Source organism: Heterodontus francisci, chromosome 13 (assembly GCF_036365525.1).
Source record: "Heterodontus francisci isolate sHetFra1 chromosome 13, sHetFra1.hap1, whole genome shotgun sequence".
NCBI classification, from domain to species: Eukaryota; Metazoa; Chordata; class Chondrichthyes; order Heterodontiformes; family Heterodontidae; genus Heterodontus; species Heterodontus francisci.
The window spans coordinates 35,734,593-35,758,299 of NC_090383.1; the positions used below are offsets into that span (position 1 = coordinate 35,734,593).

The 23,707-nt window shown below is 45.2% G+C and overlaps 1 protein-coding gene across 10 annotated transcripts in view; it reads left to right on the plus strand.

Moving 5' to 3' along the window:
• senp6a (SUMO specific peptidase 6a) overlaps window positions 1-23,707 on the plus strand; it is a 230,720-nt gene that overhangs the window by 130,774 nt on the left and 76,239 nt on the right. The window lies entirely within an intron of this gene.

Sequence of the window (23,707 nt, forward strand, 5' to 3'; positions counted from 1 at the left end):
AGAGTGTGGAAGAGAAACGGCAGTTGAGGCAGCGATCGCGGGAGGGAGCGGGAAACTGTTGGGTGGGTGGAGACAGCGATTGCAGCTATTGGGTGAGGCAACAATCGGATGTCGTTACGTCTGATGTTGCCACGCACATGCGCAGATACATACTGGCAAGCTGGCAAATGTTTGGACGTATTGATAACGTCAGTAATTGCTCTGTGCATGTTCTGCATTGTTAGGAGACACTCCATTGATTTTACACACACGATTTGTATTACGTGACTATTCTCCACTTACTGTATTTTGCTGAGAAGCAATCCTGCTGTACTCTGGAGACTTTATTTGCTGAGTAAATAAACTCTTTACTGTAGCTTGAGCAAATGAAAGCCATAAATCCTGCCCACTTCCAACTCATTGGCTGACACAGTGGCGACAATATCCACTTAAAAAAAAAAGCAGGAAATTACTCAGCAGTGCATTTCTTCAATTGTTTGCAGTTACATCTAGAATCTCATCACTAAGGTAATAGTATTTCACTGAGGTGCAGACAGCTGATTGCACGTGCTTGAAGACCTGACTTTGACTGAAATCAGCAGAGTAAACTAAAGAAAGAGCTTGCATTTATAATACACTTTCATGACCATGTCCCAAAGCACTTTACAACAAGTTAGATACTTTTGAAGTGCAGTCACCATTATAATGTAGGAAATGCAGCAGTCAATTAGTGCATGAGCAATATCCCACAAACGGTATCGTGATAATGGCCAGGTGATCTGTTTTGGTGATCTGTAATTGCTCAATTACTTACGCTATTGGATTATCCAAGATTAGGAGCTTGCTGTCTTTGCTGATCTGTTTGCAGCATATTCTGAGTGAACACGTGGTAGTTCATGTTATTGGGGAGCTTTTCATTCTAGGTTTTTATTGGTGTGGTAGTGGGGGGAGCTGGAACAGAAAGAACTATTGAATTTTGATCTACCATTTTGTAATTTCATACCAGGTTAATCTTTGTTGTATTTTTGGAAGCCATTGAAGGATAAATTCTCGTTCAGTAATTTAGATATATTGCGTTCAGTTATTTTAAGTAACTGTATTTGGGTGTAATGTAATGCTGCATTTAACGTTTATTTGTGTCAATTAATAGTTTTAAACTTTCAGAGATTGTGTCAAAATCACTAAACCATCCTTGTGGGCATTGTGATGTATTAACTTCATGGACTGCACTGCTTGCATTCACTGATAGTTGCTGCTGATTAACAAGATGCAAAATGGAATAAAACTACCCTTATGCATTCTCTAGTATTTAACTATCTATGTAAAAGTCTTGTAGATAATATGTGACAAATTTCAAATGCGTCCCAAGTGCAAAAAATTGCCGATCGCAGTTTATCAACAGCGAATGTTACTATTCAACAATCTCTTAATGTAGTCCTTTCTCATACTAGGTACTCACTTGCAGCAAGGCATCTGTGTCTCATTCCCTGGTATCACCCCTTCTCTCAAATCAGGGTTTTCAGAACTTCAGGTTGAAGAGTTGAACACATTAAATTCCATAGGGTGCAGACTGTATCTTAGAGGGAGTGATGATGTCATTTACCAAATTGTACACCAAGCAGGAAATAATTGTCACCAACCCTAGCAAGTGACAATTAAACTGGGTGGAATCACAGTGTTCTTTTACCTCCAGGTCACAGGTTTGAGTCACCTGTGGTGATGGTAATGAAGAGCTTTTTAGGCTATCTGTTGTAAGAGAATACCATGAAATCGCAGAAGTGGCAGATTACCAACTAATCCTGGTGGCTAGGACTCTGCAGCAGAAAGAAAAAAATTCTGTTCCCATATAACCAAATGTGATTTAACTATTCTGTGTGGTCAAAATTGCAGGCATCTTCTTTGGCTTCCTTGTCTCAAGAGACAATGGGTAAGCGCCTGGAGGTGGTCAGTGATTTTGGAGCAGCGCCTGGAGTGGCTATAAAGGCCAATTCTAGAGTGACAGACTCTTGCACAGGCGCTGCAGAAAAAATTAGTTGTCGGGGCTGTTACACAGTTGGCTCTCTCCTTGCGCTTCTGTCTTTTTTCCTGCCAACTGCCAAGTCTCTTCAACTCGCCACTCTTTAGCCCCACCTTTATGGCTGTCCACCACCTCTGGCAATCACTGGCAACTGACTCCCATGATGTGTGGTCAATGTCACAGGAGTTCATATCGCGTTTGCAGACGTCTTTAAAGCGGAGACATGGACGGCCGCTGGGTCTGATACCAGTGATGAACTCGCTGTACAATGCATCCTTGGGGATCTTATCATCTTCCATGCGGCTCACATGGCCAAGCCATCTCAAGCGCCGCAGGCTCAGTAGGTTGTATGTGCTGGGGATGTTGGCCGCCTCGAGGACTTCTGCGTTGGAGATACAGTCCTGCCACCTGATGCCAACGATTCTCCGGAGGCAGTGACGATGGAATGAGTTGGGACGTCGCTCTTGGCTGACAAACGTTGTCCAGGCCTCGCTGCCATAGAGCATGGTACTGAGGGCACAGGCTTGAAATACTCGGACTTTTATGTTCTATGTCAGTGCGCCATTTTCCCACACCCTCTTGGCCAGTTTGGATATAGCAGCCGATGCCTTTCCCATGCGCTTGTTGATTTCTGCATCGAGAGACAGGTTACTGGTGATAGTTGAGCCTAGGTAGGTGAACTCTTGAACCACTTCCAAAGTGTGGTCGCCGATATTGATGGATGGAGCATTTCTGACGTCCTGCCCCATGATGCTCGTTTTCTTGATGGTTAGGCCAAATTCACTGCAGGCAGCCGCAATCCTGTCGATGAGTCTCTGCAGACACTCTTCTGTGTGGGATGTTAATGCAGCATCGTCAGCAAAGAGGAGTTCCCTGATGAGGACTTTCCGTACTTTGGTCTTCGCTGTTAGATAGGCAATGTTGAACAACTTGCCATCTGATCTTGTGTGGAGGAAAATTCCTTCTGAAGATTTGAACGCACGTGAGAGCAGCAGGGAGAAGAAGATCCCAAACAGTGTAGGTGTGAGAGCACAGCCCTGTTTCACGCCACTCAGGATAGGAAAGGGGTCTGATGAGGCACCGCTATGCTGAATTGTGCCTTTCATATTGTCATGGAATGACGTGATAATACTTAGTAACTTTGGTGGACATCCAATCTTTGCTAGTAGTCTGAAGAGACCACGTCTGCTGACGAGGTCAAAGGCTTTGGTGAGATCTATGAAAGCAACGTAGAGGGGCATCTGTTGTTCGCGGCATTTCTCCTGTAGCTGGCGAAGGGAGAACAGCATGTCAATGGTCGATCACTGCTCGAAAGCAGCACTGCGCCTCAGGGTAGACACGCTCAGCCAGCTTCTGGAGCCTGTTTAAAGAGACTCGAGCGAAGACCTTCCCCACTATGCTGAGCAGGGAGATTTCACGGTAGTTGTTGCAGTCACCGCGGTCACACTTGTTCTTCTAGAGGGTGATGATATTGGCATCACGCATGTCCTGTGGTACTGCTCCCTCATCCCAGCACAAACCAAGCAGTTCATGGAGTGCTGTGAGTATAGCAGGCTTGGCACCCTTGATTGTTTCAGGGGTAATGCCGGCCTTTCCAGGGGCTTTTCCACTGGCTAGAGAATCAATGGCATCACTGAGTTCCGATTTTGTTGGCTGTTCGTCCAGCTCATCCATGACTGGCAGAGACTGGGCTGCATTGAGGGTGGTATCAGTGACAACATTTTCCCTGGAGTACAGTTCTAGTTAGTGCTCCACCCAGTGGTCCATTTGCTTGCGTTGGTCAGTGATCGTGTCCCCTGATTTAGACTTAAGGGGGACGATCTTCTTGATGGTTGGCCCAAAAGCTCTCTCAATGCCATCATACATTTCTCTGATGTTTCTGGTGTCAGAGACCAGCTGAATACGACTGCGTAGGTGTTGTCTGTAGTAATTTGCACAGCGCCTGGCTGTTCTTTGTGCCGCGCTTCTGGCTACTTTAAGTGCTACGGATGTTCACTTGCTGGGGGCTTTCTTGTCATTCAACAGTGCAGTGTGCTTAGTGGCGATGACAGGTTCCAGCTCTTCAAAGTGAGATTGAAACCAGTCTGCATTCTGCTTCTCACGTTTGCCAAAGGTGGTCATTGTTCAGTCATAGATGACGTTTCTGATGTGGGCCCACTTCGTCTCTGCATCCCCTGCAGGAGTGTTTTGAAGCGCTTTTTCAAGTGAATTTAGAAACTTATGCAACAGCTGTGGATGAGAAATTCTGCTAGTGTTGCACGAGCGGCCCTTCTGCTTGGAGTGATATAGCTTCTTTGGTTTGAGTCTAACTTTGCTGCACACCAAGGAGTGGTCGGTGTCTTAGTCCGCACTGTGGAAGCTGCATGTGATTTGGACATTGTTTATAGAGGCTTGCCTTGTGACGATGAGGTCCAGCTGGTGCTAACGACGTGATCTTGGTTGGCTCCATGAACCTGGTGACAGGGTTTAATATGAAAGAACGAGTTGGTGATGCAGAGGTTGTGATAGGTACACAACTCCAGCAGTCTCTGTCCATTCTCATTCATCCTTCCAATGCCATAGCACCCTAGGCAGGAGGGCCATGAGTCATGGTCGGCCCCAACCCTGGCATTAAAGTCCCCCAGCAGGAACAAATGTTCGGTGTTAGGAATGCTACTAATGATATTATGGAGTTCCTTGGAGAACTGGTCTTTAACTTCAGGTGGGGAGCAGAGTATTGGAGCATAGATGCTGAGTAGGTGTACTGGACCAGAGGCGGTGAGCAGTCGGATGGACAGTATGGATTCTGAGCCATTTGAAGGTGGCACCATCATGCTGAGTAAAGAGTTTCTGATGGAGAAGCCCACTCCATGCTGTCTTGGTTCTTCAGGATCCCACCCCTGCCAGAAGAAGGTGTAGTCTTGCTCTCTCTCAGATCCGCTTGCAGGGAGTTGTGTCTCCTGAAGTGCTGCAATGTCCACATTGAGTCTACTGAGCTCGTTGTTAATGATGGCGGTCTTCCGAGAGTCGTTGATTTGTGTAAAGTCTTCCGACAGGTCAGGACACATAGTTCTGATGTTCCAGCTTGCAAAACGAAGGGCTGGTACCTTCTTTCTTTTTTTTTGTCATGCTGTTTGGTGCGGTGTTACAGTCCACTTGTCGGGCAATGACCCTGAGCTCCAAGCATCCATTGAAGCAGGTGGACTGTGGCGGGACAGAACCTTTCTGACTGGGGGCTGCCCAGTTTGAGGTGGGCGGTAGCTGTCCAGTGAGATGCGATGACCCCTCCCACCGACCAAGGCAAGCAGTGGTACCCAATTTCTACGCCAGTTGAGCTGGACCTATAACCCGTAACTGCTGCCTTCCGGGTTGTTTTGGTCGCTGTGAGGCGACTGTGGAGTGACCTCTCCATGGCGCATGTCTGGGCGGAATGTATGGAGTTTGTGAGTTGTCCAAGCGTCAAAACCCCACTCTCGGCCTTCCTAGTGGGGTCCAAAGGAGTGCAGAGCTCGAAGTTTGGCACCGGTATGGCTGCAGGATCTGCCAGAAACATGCCAAAGGTGACACATGACCGCCTTAGGGGTTCTGCTCCAGATTTTCTGTTAGGGTTTACTCCCTTAGCCTTGGTCTCTCCCGAGGCGCCCACAAGGCAGTGGGGTTGTTAGCTTCTATCCCTGAGCAGGGGCCCTAAAAGGTAAACTGTGCGATTTCATGGAGGGAGGGTGGGGGGAAGGGGGTGAGAGGGGGGAGGCATCCGCCGGGGGTCGCGACCCTGGCGAGCGGGCCAGCCTGCACGGCCTCCTCAATGTCGGCGTCCCCCAGGCTGAAGCTGCGCTCGTGGTCGCCATCCAGCTCACGGTGGAGCTTCTTTCCTGGCTCCCAGCTGTGACAGCAGAAGGGCGACCGAGGCCGGATTGAGGCCCTGAGCCTCGACGACCGCCTCATGGGCACTCGGGCCAACTGCTCCTCCCCGTCGAGCTCCCAGTAGAATTAACTCGAAGCTGTTCCACAACATTTAGCTCCTCCAGACTCAGACATGACCAAATACTAACTTATGGCAGAGATCATGTAATGAATTTGTTGCATAGTAAAGTTCAAAACAGAACTCAAGGTTAAAAAGAATCTGAAACAAATTAGAGAGAAAGAAAATACTATGGGTACAATAATACTGATACCCCATGTTTCTGCACAATGACATAATGGTGTCTAAACAATGGAATGGATAGCTCATCGACTGGTAGATGACTACCAGTAGCTACAGGTTCAGATTCTCCTAAATAATTTTGGGCCAAGCTCAAGTCTCTAGTCATCAGTTGTTGATGTGTGCACTTTTCAGCAGGTGTTACTGGGTAGCCATTGGGAGTGAGAACCTTGGCTTTTTAAAAAAATCACCTGTACTCTTTCCTCAAAGGCATAGGAACTTACTGCATCAGCCTCTGGTTTAGATAGCTCTGCATACTGGTAATAGATAGACTAGTACTCTGGCTTAATTTTAATCTTAATTTTACACTGGGCAGTGAGTTTGCTAGCTGAGCCTTCAATGACGGCACAGATTTTGTTTTGATTGTTTTTAATGTCTTCAGAAGGAAATAGAAGTAAGTCATCCAGGGCTCAGACAATATACACTGCAAGAACAAGTTTAATGCACCACCTTAACAGGTACTGAAGTCTTTATTTTAATAGAATATATTGTTTAATTTCTACTGAAGAAAGACTTGGAAATTCTTAAACCAACTATCAGTATGCTACTATTGCAAATGAACTTTTCAGGCAACATTTGACACAAGACCAGACTGGTTGTTTAACAGAGGTAAGGGTGGCACAGTGGCGCATTGGTTAGCACCGCAGCCTCACAGCTCCAGCAGCCAGGTTTGGTTCTGGGTACTGCCTGTGCGGAGGTTGCAAGTTCCCCCTGTGACCTCGTGGGTTTCCGCTGGGTGCTCCGGTTTCCTCCCACAGCCAAAGACTTGCAGGTTGATAGGTAAATTGGCCATTGTAAATTGCCCCTCGTGTAGGTAGGTGGTAGGAGAATTAAGGGAAATTGGGGATGTGGTAGGAAATATGGGAGTAATGTAGGATTAGTATAAATGGGTGGCTGATGGTCGGCACAGACTCAGTGGGCCAAGTCTCTCTATGACTGTATGTGAGCAACAAGGCCATTATAAAATGAATGGGTAAAAAATCGCAGGCTGGCAAGCAAAAGTTTTTGTCTTTTTCGTAAAGAGATCTCTGCAGAGAAAACTTTATTTTTTGTTTAACTGGTGTGTGCGTGTTTATGTGTTGGGCTAATTTAAAAGGGAACTTTCATATTTCAATCTGTGTGTTAGTGCTATGCATCTTTACTGGATAAGTCTTGTTTGATAATAAATTGATGATTTTGTTGTTTATTAAAGATCACTGGTTGGTGAATTTTATTCTGAAATAAAAAGAGTATATAATTGTCCATGTCGGTAACTGGGTAAACAGCTAAATATATGTTGTGGCCCATGGAGAAGTGGAACTGGAGGAAGATCGTGCACTCCTGCCTCGATCGTAACAATCCCCATTGCCTCCTTTCTAGTTTGTAGGAAATGAAAACACACCTGAGGTTCAGTGTATGCCCTTGATCTATGATACTCTTCTGATGCATAGCATTCTCCAAGGCATCCTTCAGGACGGAGAGGGACAATACCATAATGATTTTCAACATGGCTGCAAGTTGTTGTTTAAACTTTTAATTGAGGCCATGTCCTAAATCGGATGGGTATCAATGGATTACTAGACCTTGAAACGAAATGATACTGTGTAATATTTATCGAGATTAATGTTGCTTCATAATGCTGTTTTAGATGTAACAGATTTCTAACTTCTTACACGCTAACACTGCAAGTCCTTCAACTAGATTTTAAAAATAAATCCTATTGAGGGCAGCCACATATCCAAAAAAAAAGAAAGAACTTATACTAATTTAGTGCCTTTTCCAGCACCAGGATGTCCCAAAGCCCTTCACAGCCAATAAAGTACTGAATTGTAGTCTCTGTTGTAATGTAGGAAATGTGACAGCCTAAAAACAGCAACGTGACAATGACCAGATATTTTTTTTATGTGTGATGTTGGTTGAGGGATAAATAATGGCCAGGATACCAGAAACTATCCTGATCTTCAAAATAATGCCAGAGCGGGCAAACGGACCCTCAGTTTAAAGTCGCATCCAAATGATGGCACTTTTGAACCTGCAACATTTTCACAGTACTGCACTAAAGTGTCAGCTTAGGTTTTATGCTAAGTCTTTGGAGTGGGGCTTGAATCTTAGATCTTCTGAGTGAAGTAAGAGTGTTACGACTGAGCCGAGGCTAACAACTTGAATCCAGTTTATGATTTTTCACTAGTCATTTGTCCAGAAGTGACTTTTGGTACCTGTCCACTATCAAGTGCATTGAAGTACTGAACCTTCTTTCTTTCCTACGTATAATATTTGGAGAAAACCATTAGCTAGGAAGTTGGCTTGTAACCGTCCTTTTCCCATTGAGTTCAATACCCCTCAACCTAAATGACCTGATTTTTTTGTGGAGCAAAATTCAAGTCTTTTAAAGATGGTTATTCTGGACTGAATAAAAATGTTTTTTTCATAGGATGTGGGGGCATTGTTGGCAAGGCCAGCATTTCTTGCCCATCCCTAATTGCATTGAGAAAGTGGTGGTGAGCCACCTTCTTGAACCACTGCAGTCCATGTGGTGTAGGTACACCCACAGTGCTGTTAAGAAGGGAGTTCCAGGATGTTGATCCAGCGACAATGAAGGAACGGCGATATAGTTCCAAGTTAGAATGGTGCACGGCTTGGAGGGCAACTTGCAAGTGGTGGTGGTCCCATGCATCTGCTGCCCTTGTCCTTCTTGGTGGCAGTCGCGGGTTTGGAAAGTTCTGTCAAAGGAGCCTTGGTGAGTGGCTGCAGTGCTTCTTGTAGATGGTACACACTGCTGCCACTGCGCGGTGGTGTAGTAGTGAATGTAGAGGGTGATGGATGGGGTACCAATCAAGCTAGCTGCTTTGTCTTAGATGGTGTCGAGCTTCTTGAGTGTTGGAGTTGCACCCATCCAGGCAAGTGGAGAGTGTTCCATCACACTCCTGCCTTGTGCCTTTCAGATGGTGGACAAGATGCGTCAGGAAGTGAGATATTTGCTGCAGAGTTGCCAGCCTCTGACCTGTCTTGTAGCCTCAGTATTTATGGCTGGTCCAGTTCAGCTTCTGGTCAATGGTAAGTCCCCAGGATGTTGGTAGTGGGGGATTCAGTGATGGTAAAGCCATTGAATGTCAAGGGGAAATGATCAGATTTTCTCTTGTTGGAGATGGTCATTGCCTGGCACTTGTGTAGTGTAAATGTAACTTGCCACTTATCAGCCCAAGCCTGAATGTTGTCCGAATGGACACGGACTGCTTCAGTATCTGAGGAGTCGCGAATGGTGCTGAACATTGTGCAATCATCAGCGAGCATCCCCATCTGACCTTATGATGGAGGGAAGGTCCAATCACCACCTCATCAGTCTACTCTCAATCATCAGTGAAGTGATGGAAGGTGTCATTGACAGTGCTGTCATTGCCTGGCACTTGTGTGGCACGAATGTTACTTGCCACTTATCAGCCCAAGCCTGGATATTATGCAGGTCTTGTTGCATTTCTACACGGACTGCTTCACTATCTGAAGAGTCGCGAATGGTGCTGAACATTGTGCAATCATCAGCAAACATCCCCACTTCTGACCTTATGATTGAAGGAAGGCCATTGATGAAGCAGCTGAAGATGGTTGGGCCTAGGACACTACCCTGAGGAACTCCTGCAGTGATGTCCTGGAGCTGAGATGATTGACCAGCGGTGTTTAAAAAGAGCAGCGACAGCGAGAAAGAACGAGACTGAGACCAGCGGTGTTTAAAAAGTCAGCGACAGTGCGCCTGAGTTTTGGGAAAAAAAGCCAACAGTGACATCACAGGAGAGCTGCAAGTTGATTGGTTGGTGAGTAGCAGCTGTTAGAATATCGTTTTTAAAAAAAGAGGGCTAAGTTTTTATTTGTTGAAAATAAAACCTCTGGTGATGAGGTGAGTACTACTAAAGTGTTTTTTTGAAGGACTTTAGATTGGAGTGGGTAGAACAAGACCCCTAATATAATCAGTATTTTTTAATGAAGGGAGTAACTAATTAACCTAAGGGTAAGTCATGGCAGGAGAGCTCAGCCCCGTGATATGCTCCTCTTGCGCTATGTGGGAAATCAGGGACGCTTCCAGTGTCCCTGATGGCCATGTGTGCAGGAAGTGTATCCAGCTGCAGCTACTGGCTACCCGTAAAACGGAGCTGGAGCTGTGGGTGGATTCACTGTGGAGCATCTATGATGCTGAGGAAGTCGTGGATAGCACGTTTAGTGAGGTAGTCACACCGCAGGTAATGGCTGCACAGGCAGAAAAGAGATGGGTGACCACCAGACGGAGTAGTAGGCGCAGGCAGGTAGTGCAGGAGTCCCCTGTGGCCATCCCCCTCTCAAACAAACATACTGCTTTGGATACTGTTGGGGGGGATGACCTCCCAGGGGAAAGCAGTAACAGCTAGGTTCGTGGCATCACGGAGGGCTCTGCTGCACAGCAGGGGAGGAAAAGGGTTGGAAGAGCTATAGTGATAGGGGATTCTATCATAAGGGGTGCCGATAGGCATTTCTGTGGCCAAAAACAAGACTCCAGGATGGTATGTTGCCTCCCCCGTGCTAGAATCAAGGATGTCTCTGAGCGGCTGCAGGATATTCTGAAAGGGGAGGGTGAGCAGACAGAGGTTGTGGTCCATACTGGTACGAACAACATAGGCAGGAAGAGAGGTCCTGCAAAGTGAAGATAGGGAGTTAGGCAGAAGGTTAAAAAGCAGGACCTCTAGGGTTGTAATCTCAGGATTACTCCCTGTCCCACGTGCTAGTGAGGGTAGGAATAGGAGGATTAGGCAAACGAATGCGTGGCTGAACTGGTGTAGGCGGGAGGGCTTCAGCTACTTGGATGATTGGGATCTCTTCTGGTGCAAGAAGGACGGGTTACATCTAAACTGGAGGGGGACCAATATCCTTGCAGGGAGGTTTGCTAGCACTACTCGGGAGGGTTTAAACTAGTCTTGCAGGGGGGTGGGACCCAAAGTAGTCGTTTCTCAGATGAGATAGTGGAGGCAAATGTAGAGGTTAAAGCAAGCAAGTCCAGTAGGCAGGCCGGGCAGGGGCAGGACAGGGAGCGTGGAAGGTCTGGTAGGCTAAACTGCATTTACTTTAATGCAAGAAGCCTTAAAGGTAAGGCAGATGAACTTAGAGCATGGATCAGTACATGGGATTGTGATATTATAGCTATTACGGAAACATGGTTGAGGGATGAGCAGGACTGGCAGCTCAATGTTCCGGGGTACCGATCTTTCCGGCATGACAGAGGTGGTGGTAAGAGTGGAGGGGGAGTTGCACTATTGATTAGGGAGGACATAACTGCAGTACTTAGAGAGGATATCCTGGGGGGAATGTCCAGAGAGGCCATATGGGTAGAACTTAGAAATAAGAAAGGGTGATCACTTTGATGGGATTATACGATAGGCCCCCCCAATAGTCAGAGGGAAGTGGAGGAGCATATTTGTAGGGAAATCACAGATAGGTGTAGGAATTATAGGGTTGTAATAGTAGGTGATTTTAACTTCCCTAATATTGACTGGGACTGCCTTAGTGCTAAGGAATCAGATGGGGAAGAATTTGTTAAGTGTGTCCAGGATAGTTTTCTGAAGCAGTATGTGGATGGCCCTACTCGAGAAGGGGCAACACTCGCCCTCCTCTTAGGAAATGAGGATGGGCAAGTGGTTGATGTGTCAGTGGGGGAGCACTTTGGGATCAGTGACCATAACTCTATTAGCTTCAAGATAGTTATGGAAAAGGATAGGACTGGTCCTCAGGTTGAAGTCCTAAATTGGGGGAAGGCTAATTTCGATGGCATCAGACAGGAACTCTCAAAAGTTGAATGGGAGAGGCTGTTTACAGGTAAAAGGACATCTGGTAAGTGGGAGGCTTTTAAAAGCGAGATAGGAAGAGTTCAGAACCAGCATGTTCCTGTTAGATGGAAGGGCAAGGCTGGCAAGTTTAGGGAATCTTGGTTGACGAGGGATATTGAGGGTCTGGTCAGGACAAAGAAGGAGGCATATGTCAGGTATAGGCAGCTGGGATCGAGCGAGTCCCTCGAGGAGTATAAGGGATGTAGGAGTACACTTAAGGAAATTAGGAGGGTGAAAAGGGGCCATGAGATTTCCCTGGCAGATAAGATAAAGGAGAATCCTAAAAGATTCTATAAGTATATTAAAAGGGTAGCTAGGGAGAGAGTAGGTCCCCTTAAGTATCAGTGTGGCATTCTATGTGTGGAGCCACGGGAAATGGGCGAGGTCTTAAATGAATATTTCTCGTCCGTATTTACCGTGGAGAAGGTCATAGAAGCTAGTGAGTTCAAGGGAGGAACATCCTGGAGCATACAAACATTACAAAGGAGGAGCTCTTGGAGGTTTTGAAGCGCATTAAGGTGGATAAATCCCCAGGCCTGACCAGGTGTATCCTAGGATGCTATGGGAAGCAAGGGAGGAGATTGCTGGGGCCCTGGCAGAGATTTTTGTATCATCGTTAGCCACGGGTGAGGAACCGGAAGACTGGAGGATAGCTAATGTTGTGCCTTTATTTAAGAAGGGCAGCAGGGATAAACTAGGGAACTACAAGCCGGTGAGCCTTACATCAGTGGTGGGAAAGTTATTGGAAGGGATTCTGAGAGACAGGATTTTTATGCATTTGGAAAGGCAAGGTCTGATTCGGGATAGTCAGCGTGGCTTTGTGTGTGGGAAATCATGTCTCTCAAATTTGATTAAGTTTTTCGAGGAGGTGACCAAGAGGATTGTCAAGGGCAGGGCGATGGACGTTGTCTACATGGACTTTAGCAAGGCCTTTGACAAGGTCCAGCATGGTAGGCTGGTCCAGAAGGTTCGAACACATGGGATCCAGGGTGAGCTAGGCAATTGGATACAAAATTGGCTTGGTGATAGGAGGCAGAGGGTGGTAGTGGAGGGTTGTTTTTCAGATTGGAGGCCGGTGACCAGTGGTGTGCCACAGGGATCGGTGCTGGGCCCTCTGTTGTTTGTCATATGTATTAATGACTTGGATGTGAATGTAAGGGGCATGATTAGTAAGTTTGCAGATGACACCAAAATTCGTGGTATAGTGGACAGTGAAGAAGGTTGTCTAAGGTTACAACAGGATGTAGATGAACTGGGAAAGTGGGCAAGGGATTGGCAAATGGAATTTAATGCAGACAAGTGTGAAGTGATGCATTTTGGGAAGTTAAACCAAGGCAGGACATATACAGTGAATGGCAGGGCCATGGGGAGTGTTGTTGAGCAGAGAGACCTTGGGGTGCAAGTACATAGTTCCCTGAAAGTGGTGGTAGACGGGGTGGTGAAGAAGGCGTATGGCATGCTTGCCTTCATCGGCCGAGGCATTGAGTACAAGAGTTGGGACGTCATGTTACAGTTGTACATAACGTTGGTTAGGCCGCATTTGGAGTACTGTGTGCAGTTCTCGTCGCCGCACTACAAGAAAGATGTGATTAAGCTAGAGAGGGTGCATAAAAGATTCACAAGGATGTTGCCTGGTTTGGAGGGCTTGAGTTATAAAAAGAGTTTGGATAGGCTGGGTCTATTTACTCTGGAGCGAAGGAGGCTGAGAGGGGACGTGATAGAGGTATATAAAATTATGAGAGGCATAGATAGGGTAGATAGCCAGAGTCTGTTTCCCATGGTAGGGGTGACTAAAACTAGAGGGCATAGATTTAAAGTGAGTGGGAGGAGGTTTAAAGCGGATCAAAGGGGTAAATTTTTCACACAAAGAATAGTGGGTATCTGGAATGAGCTGCCTGAGGAGGTGGTGGAGGCAGGAACAGTAGCGACATTTAAGAGGCATCTGGACAGGTACTTGAATGAGCAAGGCATAGAGGGATATGGAATTAATGCAGGCAGGTGGGATTAGTATAGATAGGCATTATGGTCGGCATGGACGCGGTGGGCCCAAGGGCCTGTTCCTATGCTGTATGACTCTATGACCTCCAACAACCACGGCTATCTTCCTTTGTGCTAGGGTAAGACTCCAACTAGTGGAGAATTTTCCCTCTGTTTCCCATTGACTTCATTTTTGCTAGGGCTCCTTGATGTCATACTCGGTCAAATTCTGCCTTGATGTCAAGGCCAATCACTCTCACCTCACCTCTGGAGTTCAGCTCTTTTGTCCGTGTTTGAACCAATGCTGTAATGAGGTCAGTAGCTGAATGGCCCTGGCGGATCCCAAACTGAGCGTCACAGAGCAAGTTATTGCTAAGCAAGTGCCGCTTGATAGCACAGTCGATGACACCTTCCATCGCTTTACTGATGATTGAGAGTAGACTGATGGGGTGGTAATTGGCCGGGTTGGATTTGTCCTGCTTTTCATGTACAGGACATGCTTGGGCAATTTTCCACATTTCAGGGTAGATGCCAGTGTTGTAGCTGTACTGGAACAGCTTTGTTAGGGGCACGGCAAGTTCTGGAGCACAGGTCTTCAGTACTATTGCCGGAATATTGTCAGGGCCCATAGCCTTTCCAGTATCCAGAGCCTTCAGCCATTTCTTGATATCACGTGGAGTGAATCGAATTGGCTGAAGTCTGGCATCTGTGATGCTGGGGACATTAGGAGGAGGCCGAGATGGATGATCAACTTGGCCCTTCTGGCTGAAGATTGTTGCTAATGCTTCAGCCTTATCTTTTGCACTGATATGCTGGGCTCCCCCATCATTGAGGATGGGGATATTTATGGAGCCACCTCCTCCAGTTAGTTGTTTAATTGTCCACCGCCATTCATGGTTGGATGTGGCAGGACTGCAGAGTTTAGATCTGATCCATTGGTTATGGGATCGCTTAGTCTATCGCATGATGCTTACGCAGTTTGGCATGCAAGTAGTCCTGGGCTGTAGCTTCACAGGTTGACCCCTTATTTTGAGGTATGCCTGGTGCTGATCCTGGCATGCCCTCCTGCACTCTTCATTGAACCAGGGTTGGTCTCCTGGCTTGATTGTAACAGTAGAGTGGAGAATATGCCAGGCCATGGAGTTACAGATTGCGGTTGAGTACAATTCTGCTGCTGCTGATGGCCCACAGTGCCTCATGGATGTCCAGTTTTGCATTGCTAGATCTGTTCGATAACTATCACATTTAGCACAGTGGAAGTGCCACACAACACGATGGAGAGTATCCTCAATGTGAAGGTGGGACTTCGTCTCCACAAGGACTGTGCGGTGATCACTCCTGCCAATACTGTCATGGACAGATGCATCTGCGACACCCAGATTGGTAAAGACGAGGTCAAGTATGTTTTCCCCTCTTGGTTCCCTCACCACTTGCCGCAGACCCAGTCTAGCAGCTATGTCCTTTAGGACATGGCTAGCTCGGTCAGTAGTGGTGCTACCGAGCCACTCTTGGTATTGGACGTTGAAGTCTCCCACCCAAAGTACATTCTGCGTCCTTGTCACCCTCAGTGCTTCCTCCAAGTGGTGTTCAATGTGGAGTGGAGGCATACTGATTCATCAGCTGAGGGAGAACGGTAGGTGATAATCAGCAGGAGGTTTCCTTTCTCATGTTTCACCTGATGCCATGAGACTTCATGGGGTCCGGAGTTGATGTTGAGGACTCCCAGGGCAACTCCCTTTGGACTATACATCACTGTGCCGCCACCTCTGTTTGGTCTGTCCTGCTGGTGGGACAGGACATACCCGGGGATAGTGATGGCAGTGTCTGGGACATTGTAAGGTATGATTCCTTGAGTATGACTATGTCAGGCTGTTGCTTGACTAGTCTGTGGGACAACACTCCCAACTTTGGCACAAGCCCCCAGATGTTCATGAGGCGAACTTTGCAGGGTCGACAGGGCTGGTTTGCCATTTTCGTTTTCAGTGTCTAGGTCAATGCCGGGTGGTCCGTCCGGTTTAATTCTGTTTTATTGACTTCGTAGCGGTTAGATACAACTGAGTGGCTTGCTAGGTCATTTCAGAGGGCATGTAAGAGTCAACCACATTGCGGTGGGTCTGGAGTCACATGTAGGCCAGCAGATTTCGTTCCCTAAAGGACATTCGTGAACCAGACAGGTATTTGCAACAATCGATAATGGTTTAATGGCCATCATTAGACTAGCTTTTTTTTTTTTAATTCTAGATTTATTAATTGAATTCAAATTCTACCTTCTGCTGTGGTGGGATTCGAACCCATCTCCCCAGAGAAATAACCTGGGTCTCTGGGTTACTCATCCAGTGACAATACCACTACACCACCGTCTCCTCCAACGTCTCTCCACTGTTGTCTAGCTGGGTGGGATTGCTCTCACTTGGTTTCATTCTTATTTATCTAATCATAGCCATTGTATCACTTGCAATGGCTTCTCTTCCCACTTCCATACCGTTACCTCTGATGTCCCCCAAGGATCTATCCTTGGCACCCCTCTCCCTTCCCACCCCCACCACTATTTCTCATCTACGTGCTACCCCTCGGAGACATCATCAGAAAGCACAGCGTTAGTTTTCACTTAGGCTGATGACACCAAGTTCTATCTCGCCATCACCTCTCATGACTTCTCCACTGTTGCTAAATTTATCAGACTGCTTATCTGACATCCAGTACTGGATGAGCAGTTAAATATTGGAATGAATGAAGCCACCGACTCCATTCCTCTCCCTGGCAACAGTATGAGATTAAACCAGTCCGTTCGCAACCTTGGTGTCATATCTGACCTCGCGGTGAGCTTCCGACCACGTCTTTGCACTGTCACTTAGACCGCCTATTTCCACCTCTGTAAAATTGCTCAACTTCAACCTCTCTCAGCTCATTTTCTGAAACCCTCATTCATGCTTTTGTTACATCTATGCTTGACAAGTCTAACGCACTCATAGAATAGAATCATAGAAAGTTTAAGGCACAGAAAGAGGTCACTTCGCCCATTGTGTCTATGCCAGTCGAAAAACAATTCACCCATTCTAATCCCACCTTCCAGCATATGGCACTTGAGGTGCATATCCAGACTCATTTTGAATGAGTTCAGAGTTTCTGCCTCAACTACCCTTTCAGGCAGTGAGTTCCACACCCCCACCACCCTCTGGGTGAAAAATCTTTCTTCATCTCCCCTCTAATTTTTCTACCAACCACTTTAAATCTATGCCCCCCCCTAGTCACTGACCTCTCTGCTAAGCTGAATAGGCCCTTCACCTCCACAGTATCCAGGCCCCTCTAAATTTTGTACATTTCAATCAGATCTCCCCTTGGCCTTCTCTGTTCCAAGAAGAACAACCCCAGCCTGTCCAATCTTTCCTCATAGCTGCATTTTTCCAGGACTACATATATGCACATACACGTACTCCTGGCTGGTCTGTCACATTCTACCCTCTGTAAACATGAGGTCATCCAACACCCACCAAGACGCGTTCACCTCTTGCCCTTGTGCTTGCTGACCTACATTGGCTCCCGGTCAAGCAACATCTTGATTTTAAAATTCTCATCCTTATTTTCAAATCCCTAAATGGCCTTGCTTCTTTTCCTCCAGCCCCACAATCCTCTGAGATAGCTGCGCTCATCTAATTCTAGCTTCTTGACAATCCCTGATTTTAATTGCTCCACTGTTGGTGGCCGTGCCTTCAGCTGCGTGGGCCCTTGGCTCTGGAATTCCCTTCTAGCATGTCTCTGCCTCTCTACATTTCTTTAGTCCTTTAAAACATTCATTAAACCTACTACTTTGACCAAGCTTTTGGTTATCTGATGCAATATCTCCTTATGTGACTCTATCACTTTTTTTAAATAATGCTCCTGTGAAGCTCCTTGGGCTGTTTTCTGATGTTAAAGGCACTGTATAAATTTAAGTTGTTGATCTGGGAATAGTAAGTTCACATTATGGCCAAGGAGATGGTTGGCTTTATTCCTTCTCATCCCCTCCCATCAAAAATTGTGCTGCTACTTCTAAATTATAAAAAGCATTTTAAATTTCTGAGAGATAATGTGCTGAACTTGTCTATCTTGAAGCTGTATCAAGCCAGGTTAGTCACATTCCTGATTATGAAGCAGTCACATCAGACTCCACAGCAGATGCTTGGAAGCCTGGCTCAACCTATGGGGTAGATGAGACTGCATGACAGTACTGCCTTCACATGGTGCTCCTGGAAGGAATCCTGAGTGGCTTTTGTTACCATTTTTAAAAGGAGACCTAAATATTGAAAATAATTGTCAGCTGTGCCCCAGTGGTAGCACTCTCACCTCTGGGTCAGAAGGTTGTGGGTTCAAGTCCCACTCTATAGAGTTGAGCACAAAATGTAGGCTGACACTCCAGTGCAGTACTGAAGGAGCTCTTCTGCACTGTTGAAAATGCTGTCTTCTAGATGTGACATTGACCTAAAGCCCCTTTGGCATTCTCAGGTGGATGTAAAAGATCCATTGCATTATTTCAGAAAAGAGCAGTGCAGTTCTCCCTGGTGCCCTGGCCAATATTTATAACTAAACCAACATCACTTTATACATAAAAGCAGATTATCTGGACATTGTTATGTTACTGTATGTGGGACCTTGCTGTATGCAAGTTGGCTGCCATGTGTCCTGTAGCATCCTGAGGGTAGGAAAAGCTGTATCCAAATGCAAATCTTTCTTATAAAATTACTGTTTTCATGTTTCAGTTATCAGTGTAGAATCATACAATTTTACAGTACAGAAGGTGGACATTCCACACATTGTGCCCGCACTGGCTCTCTGCTTATTCCGAGACCCTTTTCATATAAAAAACATTCATACAATTCATACTTGCCTTTTAAAAGGTATTATTCAGTATGCTTCAAGCGCTGTTTCTGGCAGGTTGTTCCATATCTTAACAACTCTGATTTTTTTTTGATAACCACTTTATTCTTTCAGTACTCAACTTAAATTTATGCACCACAGATAACAACTTACCACCAATGGAAGCGGTTCTTCCTAATTTCCTTCATCAAAACCTTGTGATGTTTTGATTCACCTAAGAATCATCAAGTCATTACAACACTTGTCCATTCATAACTATTTTAAAGAAACGGTTCTGAAGAATTGATTTCTTGGAGAAGTTAGATGATTTGATTGCGCATTACTACTTTGAAATTTATTACAGAATAACGACAAATTTGAAACACGCTTTGACAAAAACAAAAACCCATTTTTCCCCAATCTAGTCGATCTCTATTGTACATGATAATCAGCGAATAAGTGATAGAGGGCACTTATTTAAGATAGTTTGCCAAGAATTGGGCAGGGTGATGAGAAATTATTTAATGCAGTGGGTTATGATGATCTGGAGTGCACCACCTGAAAGGGTGGTGGAAGCCCATTCAAGAGTGCCTTTTTCAAAACTGGTTTGAGTATATTGTTGAAAAGGAAAAATTTGCAGGGCTATGGGCAAAGAGCAGGGGAGTGGGACTAATTGGATTGCTCATTCAATGAGCCGGCCCAGGCATGATGGCCTCCGTTTGTTCTGTATGATTCTGACAGTTTTTTATACAAGTTAATGCACAATGTATTACAGTTGATCTGTGGTGTTCCTCACAGAAGAAAATGGTAGTCTAAATTGATGCGCCAAAGCAGTACCGAGCAAAATGCGGAATTGTTGTAGTTGATAAATTGCCTGATTTTTCAGGTGCATTTAAAGATCTTATGGTACAACTCAGTGTTGTGGCCACGCTTAAGCAAGCGAACCAAAAAAAAATCCATTAACTGGCCTTTCATCTCCTTGTTTGTAGGCTGTTGCTTGTGCAGAATGGCTGCTATTCTTTTTACGTATTCAAATTAGAAAGTAACTAATTGGAGGGGCATTTCAACTTCTGGTGATCGTGTAAATTGGATTGATCACCCATTAAACAATTCCAGTTTTCACTTCCACTGACTTCTAAGTTGTTGGAGTAATGTATGGGAAGCACCTAGCTCCATCAAAGAATAGAATGGCTGTATGAGGGAGGGGCTGGAGCTGGCCTGGCAGCTCTGGAGAGTGGGTTCTCAACTTCAGTAGTTATAGCAGCCGAAGGTGAGACTTCCTGAAGAGTATGATTTTACAAATGTACTCCTTCCTAAAGATTGCAAGACAGGCCACCCGCTGAGTTGGTGTATCTAGGTGAAGGCTGCTAACACTAGGAATCAAGCCCCAGGTTCAGAGAAAAAGGCAAGCCTGTGCAGCAGGAAGTTGTTACTGGGATTTCCAAAATAAAATTAGGACATTACTGTCTTTGTTTCTTGATTTATTTGATATTTTTCTTTGTTTGTCGTGTTATGAATTAAATTTTAGCTGCATGTGGTCAGTGGCTCAAACAGAAACATGGCTGACAGAAAATTGGAATATAATTGTGAGCAACCTGATGAAATTTGTGATGCTTGCTAGTTCATGAAGTAGTAATTTTGCAAGAAAATTGAGCAAATTTTGATTTGTTGACAATAGTTGGTTGTTTGGTAACTTTGCTTAACTACTGATAGGAATGTTTCACAGTCAGTTTTAAAAAAAAAGGGAACTTGCATTTATATAGTGCCTTTCTGATGTCCCAAAGCATTTCACATCCAATAACGAAATTTATAATTTTTTTTCAGCATTTAACTTGCTGCTATTCAGATTGTTTGATTAAAAATTTGATTTTCATTTTTAAGCACAAAGTGACAGACTGTTCAGCCAATTTACTGACGTGAGGTAAAAATAGAGTCATAGTGTCGTTAAGGTACAGAAGGAGACTATTCAGCCCCGAGTCCTTGCCGGCTCTCTGTAGAGTAGTCCAGTCAGTCCCGTTCCCCTGCTGCATCCCCGTAGCCCTGCAAGTTTATTTCCCTCAAGTGCCCATCCAATTTCCTTTTGAAATCATTCATTGCCTCTGCTCCCGCCACCCTCATAGGCAGTGGGTTCCAGGTCATTACCACTTGCTGATTAAAAATGCTCTTCCTCACATTCCCCCTGCATCTCTTGCCCAAAACCTTAAATCTGAGTCCCCTAGTTCTTGTACCATCAACTAATGGGAACAGCTTTACTTGTCTACCTTCGCTAAACCTGTCATAATCTTGTACACCTCTATCAAGTCTCCCCTTAATCTCTTTTGCTTCAAGGAGAAGAACCCCAGCTTCTTGAACCTAACCTTATAACTAAAATCCCTCGTCCCTGGAATCATTCTGGTAAATCTCCTCTGCATCTTTTCAAGTACCCTCACATCCTCCTTAAAGTTTGATGACCAGAACTGGCGCACTGTTCTAGTTGTGGCCTAACCAGAGCTTTATAAAGGTTCAGCATATCTTCCCTGCTTTTGTACTCACTGTCTGTATTTATGAAGCCCAAGGTCCCATATGCTTTGCTAATCACTCTCTCTATCTCCAGCCACCTTCAAAGATCAATGCATATGCATCCCCAAGTCTGCACACACTTTAGAATTGTGCCAATAAGTCTGGATTGCTTCACCCTATCCCTTCTGCCAAAATGCATCACCTCACACTTCTCTATTAAATTCTGTCTGCCACTTGTCTGCCCATTCTGCTAGCCTATCCATGTCCTGTTGCAGTCCATTGTTATCTTCACTATCTACCACACCTCCAAGTTTGGTATCATTGGAAAATCTTAAAATTTTACTCTGTATTCCAATATTCAAATCATTTATATTTATCAAAAGTAGTGATCCTAACACTGAACCTTGGGGAAGCCATTGTATTCCAGTCTGAAAAACAACCATTTACCATGATTGGCTGTTTTCTGTCATTAACCAAACTTTTTAGCCAAGCTGACACTGACCCTCCTATTCCATGAGTGTTAATTTTGGTAACCAGCCTTTTAGGTGCTACTTTGTTAAATACTTTCTTAAAATTCATATAGGCAACATCCATTGCGTTCCCTTCATCAGCCGTCTCCGTTAACTTCATCAAAAAAAACTTCAGTTAATCAAGCACGATCTGCATTTTACAAATCCGTGCTGGCTCTCCTTTATTAACTCAAACCTTTCCCATAGATATTTTTTCCCCCTGATTATTGTTTCGAAAACCTTACCCAGCACTGATGTTAAACTGACCAGCTTGTAGGTACTGTTCGTTAAATAAGAGTGTCCTCTAGCACCTCCCCCATATCTAGGAAAGATTGGAAGATTATGGCAAGGCCTTCTGCTATTTCCACCCTCACTTCCCTTGGCAAGCTAGGATGCAAGCCATCCAGACCAGGCAACCTCTCCACTCTAGCCTTTCCTGCCTATCAATTTTCACTCTATCCATTACCTATACCATCTCCTGTTGTACTGATATTTTGTCAGCATCCTCTTCCTTAGGAAACACCAAGACAAAGTACTCATTAAGCATTCTAGCCTTGCCCTGTGCCTTTAAGTATATGCCACCCTCTTTGTTCCCAAAAAGACCTGCCCCATTTCATACTACCCGCTTACCATGCGGTAGAAGATTTTTGGTTTCCCTTTTATATTAACATTCTATTCTTGACTTAGCAGTTGGCAGGAAAAAAGACAGAAGCGCAAGGAGAGAACCAACTGTGTAACAGCCCCGACAACCAATTTTATCTGCAGCACCTGTGGAAGAGTCTGTCACTCTAGAATTGGCCTTTATAGCCACTCCAGGCGCTGCTGCACAAACCACTGACCACCTCTAGGCGCTTACCCATTGTCTCTCGAGACAAGCAGGCCAAAGAAGAAGAAGATTCTCACATTCTCTCTTTGGCAATTTTATTTTCATCTTCGCTTCCCCTCTCAATGTATAGTATTTGGCCTGGTTCTCGTTTGAAGAATTCAACTGACATGCATCATACATCCTCTATTTTTGTTTCATCATGTTATCTATTTCCGTCGTTATCCAAGAACCCCTGGCTTTGATTCCCCTACCGTTCTCTTTTGTTGGAACGTACCTAGTCTGAACATAAAACTTCGCCTCCTTTAAAGATTACCCATTGTTCTGTTAAAGGTTTTCCTGTCTGTCTTTGGTTCCATTTTACCCTGGCTAGATTTTTCATCCCGTTGAAGTTCGCCCTCTTCCAATTTAGAAGTTCTACTTTAGATTGTTCCTTGTTCTTCTCTATTGCTAATCTAAACCTTATGATACGATGATCACTGTTAGCCAAGTGTTCCCCACAGACACTTGGTCAACTTGGCCCGCCTTATTCCCAGGCATAAGATCCAACAATGCCTCTTTCTTAATTGGATCGAGAACATACTGCTCAAAGAAGTTCTCCTGAACACATGTCAGAAATTCCTCCCCCTCCTTTCCCCTCACTCCAACATTCAAGTCCCCCAATATCATCAGTCTATAGTTTGTACACATCTCTGCAATTTCCCTGCAGATTTGCTCCTCTAGCTTCTCTCACTATTTGGAGCTGTCATGTAGGCCCCCATATGCCAAGAATGAGGCATATTAATTTTGCCACATGGACATTAAATTTTAAAATTGTTGCTGGGAAGAAAAGAAGATCTATTACAAGGAGTTGCCAAGCCCCTGGCTGGAAAGACATTTTTTTTTTTGCATACTAGCAGACTGTGTTGGATCAAAGGAACCTGCTCCAAATTAATCCACAATGGACTTTTGATTACCAGACATTGAGGGTGGAGGAGTTCATATTCCAGGTTGACGGCTAAGATGGCCGAATGCATAAATGGATGTGGTCACACCCCCAGTCACATGACTCACCTGCTGGGCAACCTG